Genomic DNA, 14,232 nt, shown 5'->3' with positions numbered 1-14,232 from the left:
TCTATATAACAACAACTTGTATTGAGAATTTTGGCAGGTACTTGACATAAATTATATCCAATTATCACAGGAACATTATATATTACTGTTTAAGAAATTGAACAAGGGGAAGAGCTGAAATCCAAACACACATCAGTCTTTGACTTAATTTTGGTTATCATAAGTTCCCAAGAACTTCTCCCTACCTTACTGGACATCTTTGGTTACTACATCATCCTTATGTAGTTACTGAAGCTTCAAATTCTGGAGTCTGCCTTGATATTTTCTCTCCCCCGAACTACCCTCTATCCAGCCATTATCATTGTTCTTAATTTCAATCAACCAATATAAACACTTAAGTATCAAAGGTGTTCATTATAATATATATCACAAGGCTGGCCTTAAATATGAACATGACCCTAGTAACTGCCATGCAATGAGATTATACCCATTTTATCTTTGGACAGTCCTCTCTTGTAGTCTCCCATATTGTTAATCTGATTCTTTTTTCTCTCTTGTGGCACATTTGTTTTATTTGTTCTTGTTAAGTCTCTTAAGACTACCTTTTTAAAAAATATTTGCTTTGTAAGGATGGGGGGCACTATCAGTGGTACAATATGGTTATTCCATAACTTTATTAAAAGCTATATGAAGTACTTGATACCCCAGCATACCTAGAAATATGCATTGTGCTTATTCATTAATGATAATAAGTATTTTGACGTAGTAAAATAAGCAAGTAAGTAATATCACAAGGCTAGCCTTAAACATGAACATGACCCTAGTAACTGCCATGCAATGAGATGGAGGAATCACTCATCACTTCAGTGAGGTTAGGTCTGAGTCAAGAAATTGACCTTGCATTATTTTGGTCATCATTGTCTCTGCTGCTGTCACCAAGTATATCCAGACACCACTGCACAACCCCTATCCCAGAGCAGAAATATAAACTTCACATTACATCAATTTGAATACAAGCGCCTCTTGATTTCTGCATTTGATTTCCGGAACCTAGGTCATATGCCTGTGTCACAACTACAAAGGAATATGCTTATTTCAAATTGAGCTTCTGAACTGGAAAGGTAGAATTCACAGTGCGAAAATGTATTCAAGTACCAAAGGGCTTTTCACAAGACACTGGGCAGCCCCTTGTATGACCACTATCCACCACAGTTGGCTAGCTCTGTAACTTTATTTCCCCCACATACCTTGACACTCCCAATATATTGTGCAATCAACCAGTGTACAGTGATCTAAAATGCACATCAGCCTCCAAATGTTAATGCTAACAACAATTTGCTGTACTGCAAAACTATGCAGAAGTAGTTGCTGTTGAATGCTGTTTTTCAAGTGTTTTTATAAAATGAAGAAATTGTGGTTTTTTTTTCATATTTTCCTATGAGTTTGTTTTGCTTTATTTTTTTGTTTTATAATGTTTGTTTGAAAATTCTATTGTCCCTGGTTGAGACAGTACTATATTGGTCTGCTCGTGGGTTCCAGAATGAAATAAATAAGTCTGTAGGAAAATAAGCAAGTAAGTAAATTAGTAAGTAAAAACAAATCATGCAAATATAACCTCAGAACCAGGGCACTAGCAAACTTCACAAAGGCGCATTAATCAGAGTGCTACACCATTTACAATGACAAGTGGCCCCTCCTCATTGTTATTGGGACAATACTGCCAAATAAGCAAAACACAAATAAAACTCTCCAGTGGAAAATGGCTAAGAGAAATTAGGGGCAAGTAGTTTTATGTGGACTAGAAAACTATAATTAGAAGGGAGTATTTGGAGCACTATTTGAAGAAGAGAAATCAATAGAAGGTTGTTTTCTAGCTCAGAAGAGCTTTTCCAGCTATCTTTGTTCAGTGGTAAAAGAGAGTTATTTTACAGTAGGAAATAACTGTAGAGGTTCTTGGGCTCTAAGAACCTCTGTCAGAGAGATACATGGGACTGCCTTGGATAAGGAAGGGGTGAGCAGTTTGTGGCGTGACGTTGTTTTTGATAATATGTTAATAGCAAAATAAACTACCAAAAATAATCATCATAAATAATTTATTCCCTTTTGTTTGATCTGGGTTACTTTTCCTTAGAACTTGAAATATGATACAGTATTACATTAAAGTAAAATATTTATTTATAACAGACAAACCCAGTTCAGTACTAAATAATAACTAAATGTCATCTTGAATCTGATTAAGTATTCTGTTAAGAATACTCTACACTGACCAATAACAGGAAAAGTGTAAATAAGTATTCTCATATGTTACTTTTCTGAAACTGTCATGATATTAATATTATGTACTTATAGTTGTGTTTTGTTCTCAAACTGTTAATGTGATTTACTTTAAATATGAATTTTGCCTTTAAGCTTTCATTTTAAAAGATGGTCTATTCTTCATTATTTTTACTGAGAATTTACAGAATCCTCTAATAGAGAGGGACTTTTTCAGCTCTCAGAAGTATGTGAATTTCTTTTTACTCTATTACTGACCAGTTGATAATTGACTTGCCTCTGCAGTATCCCTACAATGTGGCCAACCGGTTACTCTTCAATACGGCCCATTTTATCTTTGGACAGTCCTCTCTTGTAGTCTCCCATATTGTTAATCTGATTCTTTTTTCTCTTGTGGCACATTTGTTTTATTTGTTCTTGTTAAGTCTCTTAAGACTACCTTTTTAAAAAATACTTGCTTTGTAAGGATGGGGGGCACTATCAGTGGTATAATATGGTTATTCCATAACTTTATTAAAAGCTATATGAAGTACTTGATACCCCAAAATACCTAGAAATATGCATTGTGCTTATTCATTTATGATAATAAGTATTTTGACATTTTTAATACATTGGTTATATTTGCAATTTAAGAAGAAAATGAATTTAAGTTTATGATACCTGAATGGGATGGGAGAGTTTATATGGTTACCTGAAGAGGTTAATTTCATAGCATGCAAGTTTTATGAATTTTTAGATGAAAATATATGTATGTAAACCTGACTCTTAAACCACATAGGAGAGGAAGCTGCACAGAAAGTTGTTCTTTTGACCTTAAAGAAAGTTAAATTTGGAGAACTACCCAATTAAGAAAGCTTTAGCCACCAGTATATTTTTAATTTAATTCTTTGTCGAGATATTAAATACTTTTTTCCTCTCAAATTTACTATTTCAGTGCTAGTACTGTAAATCCAGTGCTAAATCCAGAGGAAAAGATTGCCCATGTTTTGGATTTTACCTGGTTAGTTCTTTAGTTATACTGTTAAGTAATTTAGAACCTCTGAAAAAACTGAGGTTAATAAGGAATAAGATTAATAATGGAAACTAATTAATGGGAGATACAGAAACTGAAAATACTGAGAAGAAACAAATCTTTAAAAATCCCAACATAGAGGGTTCAAATAAAATTAGGATATTTAAAGGTCCATTTAGGATATTTGTTATGCTTTTGCAGTATTCCTGAGAGTGGATACCACTTTTGTTCCTGCTTTACAAATGAGGAAACTGAATGTCAGACAACTTAAATAACTGTCCCAAAGCCACACAGCTAAGGAGGTCAAGACTGAATAGTCGGACTAAATCTGGAATTAAGCTGCTTTTACAAACTATTAGTGAAATGGAAGGGGAACTGAGATCCATCAAATGCAAAAATGCAAACTACATAGTAAGTGATCTGCTAGCATTTGATTCTTACTTATTTCTCATTACAGTCCTGTGGGTTAGCTACTGTTAACTTCCTTTTTCACATAATGAAACATAGGTTTGAAAAAGTTAAACTATTTCCACATGTTGGCCATAGGGAACTGGTAGAGCTAGCATTTGAACACTGAACTCTGGATACAAACCCTATGTCTTTTTTACTCTGCAGATAAAAAATGGTAAACTCTTTTTAATAGGAAAATACTTCATTTGAATAATCTATTTTATAGAAATTCAAGCTGGGTAAGGTACCAATTTCCTCGACCCTCATTAAACCACCCCTAGACTTTTCCTGAATATCTGGGGGCTTGAAAGTGCCCATGCTACCATGCTGCCTAAAGTAATTGTAGTTTTCTGAAATTATAATTACAAATAATTTCCCAGAAATGATCATATTAATATATACATGCACAGTCCCTCCCATGTTACTGTTATTAATTCACCATATGTTTATTGAGCACCCTCTATGTCCCAGACTGTTTTCCAGGTGCTGGGGAACCTAAAGATCAAATTCTGGCACTTGATAGAACTTGCATGGTTTTTACTCTCATCACGTAGCCCACTCTAGTGAGTCATTTCCTGTAAAGTCTTGGTGATATCTGTAAACATTCCATCTCCTAGTAGTTTTTAAGCCCCCATTGGACAGAAATGGTGTTTTATTCATTTTTGTGTCTCCCACAGATCACCTGCCACAGTAATATTCCCAATGCATCTCTTCTTTTACACTATTTTCAATCACAGGAATATAACATGCAGCTTCATAAAATTCATCCCTTCACCTAAATAGATTCCAGCTGACAGTGTTTATAATTTCCTTGTAGCTTGAAATTTTCATCAAATTTCTACTTTTAGGTATGCAAATTTACAATTAATCAATAAGTCACTCAGAAAGTAGGATCATTTTTTATTCACAGGGCATGCCAAGATGTGTTACAAGGTATAAAACTTAACATTAACTGCCTTTCTAACTTACGAAAAACATTTTAACCACCTAAAAAGAGCATTTGTTACAGAAGTGGGAGTTATTCCTCTGAGCAGGGTTAATAGAGCTGAGTAATTTTTTTTTTCATATAAAGTCCCCTAAAATAAAATATAAATATTTTTGTCCTTATTTGATAGTGTCATAAATGTCTTTGTTCCTTTTTGAAAGCCATTATATAACAAAAGGATCATTTTGAGTAAGATTTTTGACTTTAAAGTATAGGCATATTTGTTACTGGATATTCCAAGATATCCTTGGAAAGTCTGGAGTTGTCAATGACTCACGGTGACAAAGTGCTTTTGAGTGTCTTTATTTGCATGCCTGAGGTAATCACTATTTTTAAAAAATAGATTTTTTTCACACAGTCCTTTAAAAGAAAGTATATTGTGGCTACTGAAGAAATTTCCAGAACAATGTTAAGAATTGCAATTTACATAATAGTAATTTTTCTTTGACCCAATTCAGTGAAGGCCACCCTGATTAAAAACAGTTGCTAGAAGTTTCTAGTTACTAGAAGGCATTTGAATTAAATTTATTTGGCAAATTTGTCCCTCAGTTCTGGGATGCAACTCTTCTTCCCTAAGGCCCATCTCAGCATGTTTCTCCCTTACAGTAAAATGTAAAACTTACTCTGGGCAGCTAAGGAGTTTTTACTGGATGCTTTTGATGTGTGGTGGGATTGGGATTGTATAACACACACCACACGGTAAAACTTCTTAAGAAATTCTCTTCCAGACTTATCCAGACAGCCCTCACATTCATATTTCCCTGATTTCTTGTCAGTCTCTTTTTGAAAATTCCAGTTATAGCTTCAGGATTTTCTCATTCCAAATTGGCTCCCTTTTCCCACATTCGGAGCTATTCTTTTTCTATGGCATGTGATTCATTCTTACATAACTTAACCTATTAAGACTTTCAATGTTTCTCTACATTAAATTTCTAAGTCCGTACAGTGGAATCCTGGGAGCCAAGCTGAGCAAAGGAAGAGTCTTCATTAGAAGGTAGGGGTAACTAAAAGCTTATGTATATTTGTACTTAGAGATTTCATGTTTATCACACTGAGAGCTTAAGGTTTCGGTTTCCTTTTGGTTAATGGTTCTTTAGAAAAGCCACACCCCTAGGGCCTCACAAAATGGCTCTTCTTGGGTAAATTTACCACCTTCCTGGGAAAAGCCCTCAGCTTTGCAATGAATCCTGCATTTGTGTCAGCATACCCAGAATGTGCTTCTATCTCATGCTCATCGCAAATATACAACCAGGATATAAAATCCCAGTAATAATTGACTTTTGAAATTATGACGTTTGAGAGGACAAGACTCTGTTTAACATGTCTACTTCATTACCTCCATGAGGAAGACATAAGGAAAGAGCCAAATGTTACTCTAGGAAAGTTATTTGATACATCTAGAATCATACCAAGGGGTCTTAAAAGTTCATTTTTCCTTTGTTTCTATTACTGTGAATTGAGACTAGGGCTCTGCAGGGAACTAGGACAATAATAATAAATATGTCACATCAGCTGCCCTCATATTGCATAGTTTAGTGGCAGAAACAGTAGTAAATTAAGAACTCAAAAAAACTGATACAGAAGGAAAACCAGTGTTCAGTAAAAGTAGATAACTTACGGCTTTGGCTTTCCCAATAAGTGGGTTAGCAAAAGTTTTTCCAGGGAAGTGAAAAGTGAGTTTGTGTGTAGGGTGGTGGGAATGGGCAAGTGGAAAGAAAACACAGACAAGTTTTTTACACCAGGGAGACAGCATGGCTCACGTGTATATCATGGGATTAATCTTATGTACCAGGTTAAGAGTTTAAAATTTTGTTTTGGAGCAAGAAGAATTTATCTTTTTCTCAGAGGACAAATATGATCAAATTTATATTTTAAAATGGTAAGTATGTGATATAAAGAGAATGTGGTAGAGAGGGAAGGAGATTCAGTACAACCAAATCAGGGGATGATAGCAGGATGTGCAGATAGAATATGACGGTCACTAGGCTTATGAGGGTGGAAGTAGAAAATCAGAAATGCAGATGGAATTCTTCATTTTTATGCAATCAAATCAATAGCACTTAGTAACTGATTAGAAGTTGAGAATGAAAGCGTAGTGATACAGGTGACTCTGAGGTTATTGGAATTAACAGCTAGGTAAATGGTGGCATGAAATATAGGATGATATTGTTTGGATTTGTGTCCCACCCAAATCGCATGTTGAATTGGAGGAGGGGCCTAATGGGAGGTGATTGGATTATGGGTATGGATGTTCCCCCTGCTGTTCTCATGATAATAAGTAAGTTCTCAGAAGATCTGATGGTTTAAAAGTATGTGGCACTTCCCCCTTCACTCTCTGTCTCTCTCCTGTAATCATGTGAAGAAGATGCTTACCTCCCTTCATCTTCCATCATGCTTGTAAGTTTCCTGAGGCCTCCCAGTCATGATTCTTATTAAACCTGTGTAAATGTGAATCAACTAAACCTCTTTTCTTCATAAATTACACAGTCTCGGGTAGTTGTTTATAGAAATGTGATAACTGACTAACATATAGGAATAGTAACCAGATTTGAAGGTAGGATATTAAATTCAGTTTTCTATCAGTTGCAATTGATTTAGGCTGCATAAAATCAAAATAGTAGTAATTGTTGAAACCATACAAATTCCCCTTCCTTCACATATCAATAAGATCAAGAGGGTAATTCCAAGACGATACATTGGTTCAGTGACATTTTGCCCTTTAGTTCCATGCGAGTTGCCTCATTGCTACAAAATGGCTACAACAGGCATCATGTTATTAGACACAGAAGGATGTTACAGGAAAGTCTTAACATGCTCTCTTCTTGTTCTTACTCCTTTTATAATAAGCAAACGTTTACCTCCAAGACTCCAAAAGATTCTTTTATAGGTCTACCCAGCCATGGCCTCTCCAAACTGCAAAAGATGTGGACTGTTTAGAAAAGGAGAAAGAGATAATCACAATTAGTTTAGAACAGTTGTTCTCAACTGTATTAGACACCAACTCTTTTGATTAGTAATCTGAAATGAAATTCACAGATGATATAATTTATCTACACACATAACCTAACAAGAAAAAATGTTATGTTCTCTTTATTATAAAACAGGAAAATAAAAGAATATGTAAACATTTGGGCCAGAATCAAATTGAGTTAATTAGATTCTTGCAACTATGTACATAGAATGATGGGGTAAATAGTGTTCGCAGCAATATGTGAAATTACAACAAACACAGAAGCAGTGATGCAGACTGATACTTGTTTGTTCTAACGGTGTCACAAACAGAATGAGTCCAGTTGCTATTGTCTTCTCTAAAATACTGGACAATGCTTGGTAACATTCTTATTAAGACAATGTACAATGTTTCCTGATTAGTATGTTACTTGCAATCCTGCTGTACATTGGAAAGTGGTAGAAAATGCAGAACAATTATTTGATAATGTACTTTTGACCCTCACATTGTAGAATGACACTTCTTAGATCTCACTAACCAATGCCAGTAATGTTCCCAATCATTATGACAAGCAAATTTCCAGGAAAAAATGTATAATTGGCACACCATACATCAAAATAGAAATGTAAGATCAACTGAAAGCAAAGAAAAATTGATTTCCCTGATTTTGACTGGCATCTCATACATTCCTACTTACCGCCTATAGCTATTATAGACATTCACTAAAGTTAAATTTAAGGTTACTCTGCAGTAATTTCTCATTATTTGCCAAACCCTAAAAGAATCTAATGAATTCTATCTAGGATAACACTAATTGTAAGGTTAAAGTTTACTTGGGAAATCTTGCCCAGTACCTTGGGCACTGGGGAAATGTATGCTAGCGATTTTAAAGTGAATTAAGAAATAAGTTTTTAGGCTGGGCGCGGTGGCTCAAGCCTGTAATCCCAGCACTTTGGGAGGCCGAGGCGGGTGGATCACGAGGTCAACAGATCGAGACCATCCTGGTCAACATGGTGAAACCCCGTCTCTACTAAAAATACAAAAAATTAGCTGGGCATGGTGGTGCGTGCCTGTAATCCCAGCTACTCAGAGGCTGAGGCAGGAGAATTGCCTGAACCCAGGAGGTGGAGGTTGCGGTGAGCCGAGATCACGCCATTGCACTCCAGCCTGGGCAACAAGAGTGAAACTCCGTCTCAAAAAAAAAAAAAAAAAAAGAAAAAAGAAATAAGTTTTTAATCCATTAATCCATCTTTTCAAGACGTTTTAGGAAATACCTAGTTTATATCTTTAGAACTCTAGAAAAGTACCTCATCATTTTAGACTCTTTTCTTTTAAATCATTGGCATCTAAAGGCCACCATCCTCTTGAACTAGATAGACTTTAACCTTTTTCCTTGTTAAACAATCTAGTTTAACTTGACATATATACATTTTTTTGGATGGTGGCTATTTTCTCATTAAAAAATCAAAGGTTAAAAGTAATTAATCATGAAAATGGTTGACTGGTTTACCTGAGAAAAAATAAATTTAGTTGGTAAAGGCTGATTTCATTCAAGTTAATATGTTTTACTTTTCCTCTGCTCCATGAATAAGTATTTTTCTTTATGATGTGGTTCACCATCTACATGAACATTTTAATAAGAGAAGGCAAAATAATTTTGAAGAATGCATTAATATTCATAGGAGCCATTCATATTGCTTTCTGCATTTAAGTCAAATTAGAATTATTCACTAAGTCAAACAAAGTCAAGTGGAAAATAGAAATAGGCATTGATGGATGAATTAAATATGATGAGTCATATTTTATGCATTGTTTATTCATTTTGAACTTTTTAGTGAAGACATTGAAATACCAAGCCATGGTCATAAAACTTCTTAATTCCTCTTAAAAATTTAATTTAACAATAAATAGTCATTTAATTAGTTTATAAAGCAAAACTGAAACACTTTGAGTATAGGACTTAATGGTGAAATTTAGAGAGTTCCCCAGAACTCTTCTTTGCTTTTAGGCAAGAACATAAAATTGTGTCTGTGTGAGTACACATTCAATAAAATAATAAAATGGCCTATGAACACATCAAACTCTGTTGCTTATTGTTGTGATGTTTCAGATAAGGGAATATAAAGTAGGATTGATTAGTAAAAGATGAAAGGAGAGATTAGTCAATAATGGATTGGTAAATTATGAGCATGGTGTTGAGCAGGGGCTTGAAGAAATGGTGAATATGTAAAGCCTAGAATACTGATTACAGGTTGAGAAAAATATGGAGAAAATAAGGCACTCCTGAAGTGCATATGTAAGAAGAATGGCTTACCTGCACTGGTGAAACTGTGTTGAGAAACTGAAAATTCTTTAGTTAGAAATAGAAATGTTGGCTGGGCATGGTAGCTCACACCTGTAATCTAAGCACTTTGGAGGCTAAGGAGGGCAAATCACCTGAGGTCGGGAGTTCAAAACCAGCCTGACCAACATGGTGAAATCCCGTCTTTTTAGAAAAAAAAAAAAAAAAAAAAGAAATAGAAATGTTGAGAGAATGAATAGGTTGTTGATTTAATGTCCTGGATTTGAATGACAAAAATGAAAGACTCTTGTAGCGATTCTTTAGGCTCTGGCATTATAAGAGCTGTATGTGCGGTAGTATTTATGGTAGCTTATTGGAGAAGTGCAGAGTTGGAAGGATCCAGAATATATGTAAAATTGCTGAGTACTTTAAGCATTAGGTGATAAAGAACTAGGTGATTCAATTGATGGCAAATACATAAATTTAAATATATGTAAATATATACATATGCTTACATTTTTATATATAGTACCGGATAATGAAAAACTGAAAAGTGTACACGCATTCACTGCAAATTATTTAACCATATTAATCCATTTTACTAAATTTGAATTAAAGAAATTATTATTTCTTCCCATTATTTCACAGTATGTAATGCTTATTTTATTTTTTTGGGCAGGGGTTAGAGTTTGGGAGGGACTTTGAATTATAAAATATTTAAGTTATTTTTTGAGACTTTTTTTAAAAGAATAAACAAAAATTTTTATTATTTAATTCTGTTGTCTTTTAGGTTTCTACTGAATTAGCATAGACCACTTTTGTTCAGTTAACCATCTATCCTTGTGAAGTGAGTAGAAGGAAGGATTACTGATTTACTTGCAGATTCTAAGATAAATTTATTGTAGGAAAGTAAGAAAATATTCTGTTTATAATATAGTTATATATATAGATTTAATACTTAAACCTTTAATATTCTTATCTTCAGTAATGCTTTCTTTCACTTTTAAAAATATTTTAGTCATGCCTAATAATCATATCTGTATATTTTCTTATTTTGCCTAATCACCTTGAAAATACCTATTGAACTAAAATCACTGCAGATTAAGATGAAAACCAAACTCTTCTATTTTGTATATAATAAATTAACACTTTTAAAATCTGAATTAACTCCTGCAGTAACAGGGCATGCTCTGAGAGAAAAATAAAAAGTCCTTAATTCTAAAATTTAATAATTTGTAAATAAAATCTTTATTAAACATTTTTGCAGATTTATCTACTAGAACTGCCTTGTGTTACTCAATAGCCACTAGCCACATGTGGCTTTTCAGATTTAAATTAACAAAAATGAAATACAATTAAAAATAGTAGGTGGTTTTTTTTAAAAAACTTTTTTTCTTTTCAGACAGAATCTTGCTCTCTTGCCCAGGCTGGAGTGCAGCATGATCTTGGCTCACTGCAACTCTAATGCCTCAGCCTCCCAAGTAGCTGACACTACAGGCATGTACCAACAGGATTTGCTTATTTTTTGTATTTTTAGTAGAGACAGGGTTTTGCCATGGTGCCAGGTTGGTCTTGAATTCCTTGCCTCAAGTCATCTGCCCACCTTGGCCTCCCAAAGTGCTAGGATTTCAGGCATGAGCCATCACACCTGGCCATGTGTTCATTTCTTGCTGTGGAGCACAAAGTGTTACTTGAGTATTCTTTGTAATTCTTTGGGATTGTTTTTTGCAGCTAATGCTAGAATTTTGAAATCCCGGATCTTTGTCAACCATCAAGAAATATAGTTGATGCTAAGTAAGCACTATGCCAGACAATGAATGTGAATATTTTGTGTTAACCCAAAAAATGTGTCTTGAATCTTACAAGACATATATCCACTTACAAACTTCCTACCTGTAAACGAAGTGTCTAAGAACTTTACTTATAGTGAGAAAGACACTTAAAAGTTCAAGAGAGTTCTAATGGGTTATTCATTCCAATGAAAATCGAAGTTTATTGAATAAGGGAATAAGTAAACATTCCTTCTTGATCTTGACTACAAGAAAGATGAGAGGAAGCAGAGGGCACAAGGATACTGTAGAATAAGAAATTTTAGTTAGATATGAAGTAATGTTTCCTGGTGTGAAAAGTAATTGCACATTGAAAGGATTTATTGAGTGAGATTGCAGAATTTGGGGACATCTTTAAAAATAGAATACATTTTAATCTCTCTAGGGAGGTATGTGATATGCCTGCAGGCATTGAGTGTAGGGATGAATTAGATTCATTGTCATGGTTTTCTCACACCAACAATTCTATGAATCTGTGGAGGACAATAAAATTGGATAATTCTCACTGTGTTCTTCAGGGATTCAGGTTGCCAGACTGATTTTACTAGCAGTGAATCAGGCCCAAAATATTACCTTACATTCAACTTTTCAAATGCAGTAAAGAACAAACATGAAAAATATGAAATGCCAGTATTTTGCCATTTTAAGAATCAGTGTTTCTTGAGATGGATTAGCATTTCCTATTCTCTAGTAAGAATGAAATGATTTGGGTCAGAGTGTAAGCTTTATTATTGGACAATCTTGAATTCCTATTATGTAGCTGAGTTTAAGGAAAAAAATGTATTTGGTGTGATTCAAAAATAGATATGAAATAATGATTTTTGCCTTTAATCTGAACAGTAAAATTAGTTTCACACGTGATAAGCTCTATTTGCCATTTTGAGAATGTTCCATTAGAATTACACAAGTTTGGTGTTTCAGCCACCTGGAATTTGTTCCAACACTCCAATATTCAGGCCCTTGGCTGTGCTGGAGATGAGGCAGCAGGCACTCAGGTTAGAGCCACAGACAACCAGGAATTTGGGAAGTGGCCCAAATGCACTCACTAGAGAGGCATTGGAAGAAACTGTACAGAGAAGAAACTGGGACAACAGAGCTGAGCACACTGCTGTGGAGGATGGGGTGTCTATGTCAGAGCTGCAGTGAATCTAGTCACATATTATTTACATCATAGAAGAAATCCTAAGCCATAATAAGTCTGAAAAGCCAATGGCTGGAGTTTTTCTTTTTAACCTAGTGGTGTAATTCTTCGCCAGGTTTAAAATGGAAAGCAGAAGCAGGTCAGGCTGAGTCATACACACAAGGCCACATTTGAGGAAAGCAAGAATCAAAGCTGGAGGCAGAGGACATTCTAAATCTGCAGAACACCATGTCTGAGAAAAAGAAAAACAATAAAAACCTATACTGGAAGAATGAAAAGTCAAGAAGAGAACTGGTGTGTGAGGAAGTTGAGATCAATTGTGTGAGCCTTCACTAGAGATAATGTCCTTTAGATAGGCAGCTTGATGTAGCAGAAGCAGCCCCTGTTTTAGGGTGAGAAGAGCACAAGTTTATTCTCACACACTGGCTGTGTGACTTTGAGCAAAATACTGAATCTCTGCTCCTTCATCTGTAAAAGTCCAATAATAGTTCTTATTTTCTAGGTTGTTGTATTTCAAAATTGAGCAGCCACTGTGCCTACTATGTAGTAGAAAATTAACGAGTAGTAGCCACTGCTGTTTTGTTGACTATTCAGTGGGTGGTAGAGTGCTCTTAGCATTCGTTCATTCTTCATTCATTCAGTAAACATTTATTAAATATACATAGAATACGAGAGAGTGCTAGAAACAGACACAATCAGAAGTAGCTCATTAGTTCTTAAATTGCCTTACTATGGTTAAACTATCTTTAGAATATGGGTCACTAGCAGCAGAGTATCAGCATTATACTAGCAATAGAGAGGGAGGCACCGAGATTGAAGTGAATCGAAGGGAGGAATTACATCTGAGATGAACAATTTTTCCAGTTGAGATCATAATGGTTTCAAGACATCTAAGCATCTGATGTATCCCTCTAGAGCAGGGGTCCCCTTCTGGGCTGCAGACCCTCAGCAGTTCCTGGCCTGTTAGGAACCGTCTGGCACAGTAGGAGGCAAGCAAATATTACCACCTGAGCTCCACCTCCTGTGAGATCAGTGGCATTAGATTCCCATAGGAGTGTGAACCCTATTGTGAACTGCACATGTGAGGGATCTAGGCTGCACACTCCATATGAGAATCTAATGCCAGATGATCTGAGGCAGAATGCTTTCATTCCAAAAATCATTTCCCCCAACCCCTAGTCTGTGGAAAAATTGCTTTTCATGAAACCAGTCCTTGGTGTCAAAAAGTTTGGGGACCACTACTGATTTCTTCATCTTTGAGAACAGCACCTTGGCTAGTCCCACAGAATTTGACAATACATCAAATGCTTTCTTATTAAAAAAATAGTTAGAGTAGAAAAATAGAAAAACCATATTTGTGATTCAGACTA

The 14,232-nt window shown here is 35.1% G+C and overlaps 1 protein-coding gene across 18 annotated transcripts in view; it reads left to right on the top strand.

Moving 5' to 3' along the window:
* The window catches only part of RALYL (RALY RNA binding protein like), a 765,327-nt gene that overhangs the window by 171,383 nt on the left and 579,712 nt on the right, over positions 1 to 14,232 (top strand). Inside the window, exon 1 of one of the 18 annotated variants that reach the window (XM_035276602.3) lies at positions 5,604 to 5,655. The exons of the other annotated variants lie outside the window; for them this stretch is intronic. The gene's annotated coding sequence lies outside the window, so the exon portion shown is untranslated. Of the gene's footprint in view, positions 1 to 5,603; positions 5,656 to 14,232 lie in introns of those variants that run through there. 18 annotated transcript variants of the gene reach the window in all.

The sequence above is a fragment of the Callithrix jacchus genome, chromosome 16, assembly GCF_049354715.1.
Source record: "Callithrix jacchus isolate 240 chromosome 16, calJac240_pri, whole genome shotgun sequence".
Lineage (NCBI taxonomy): Eukaryota > Metazoa > Chordata > Mammalia > Primates > Cebidae > Callithrix > Callithrix jacchus.
This window is presented reverse-complemented; position numbering and strand designations above follow the sequence as displayed.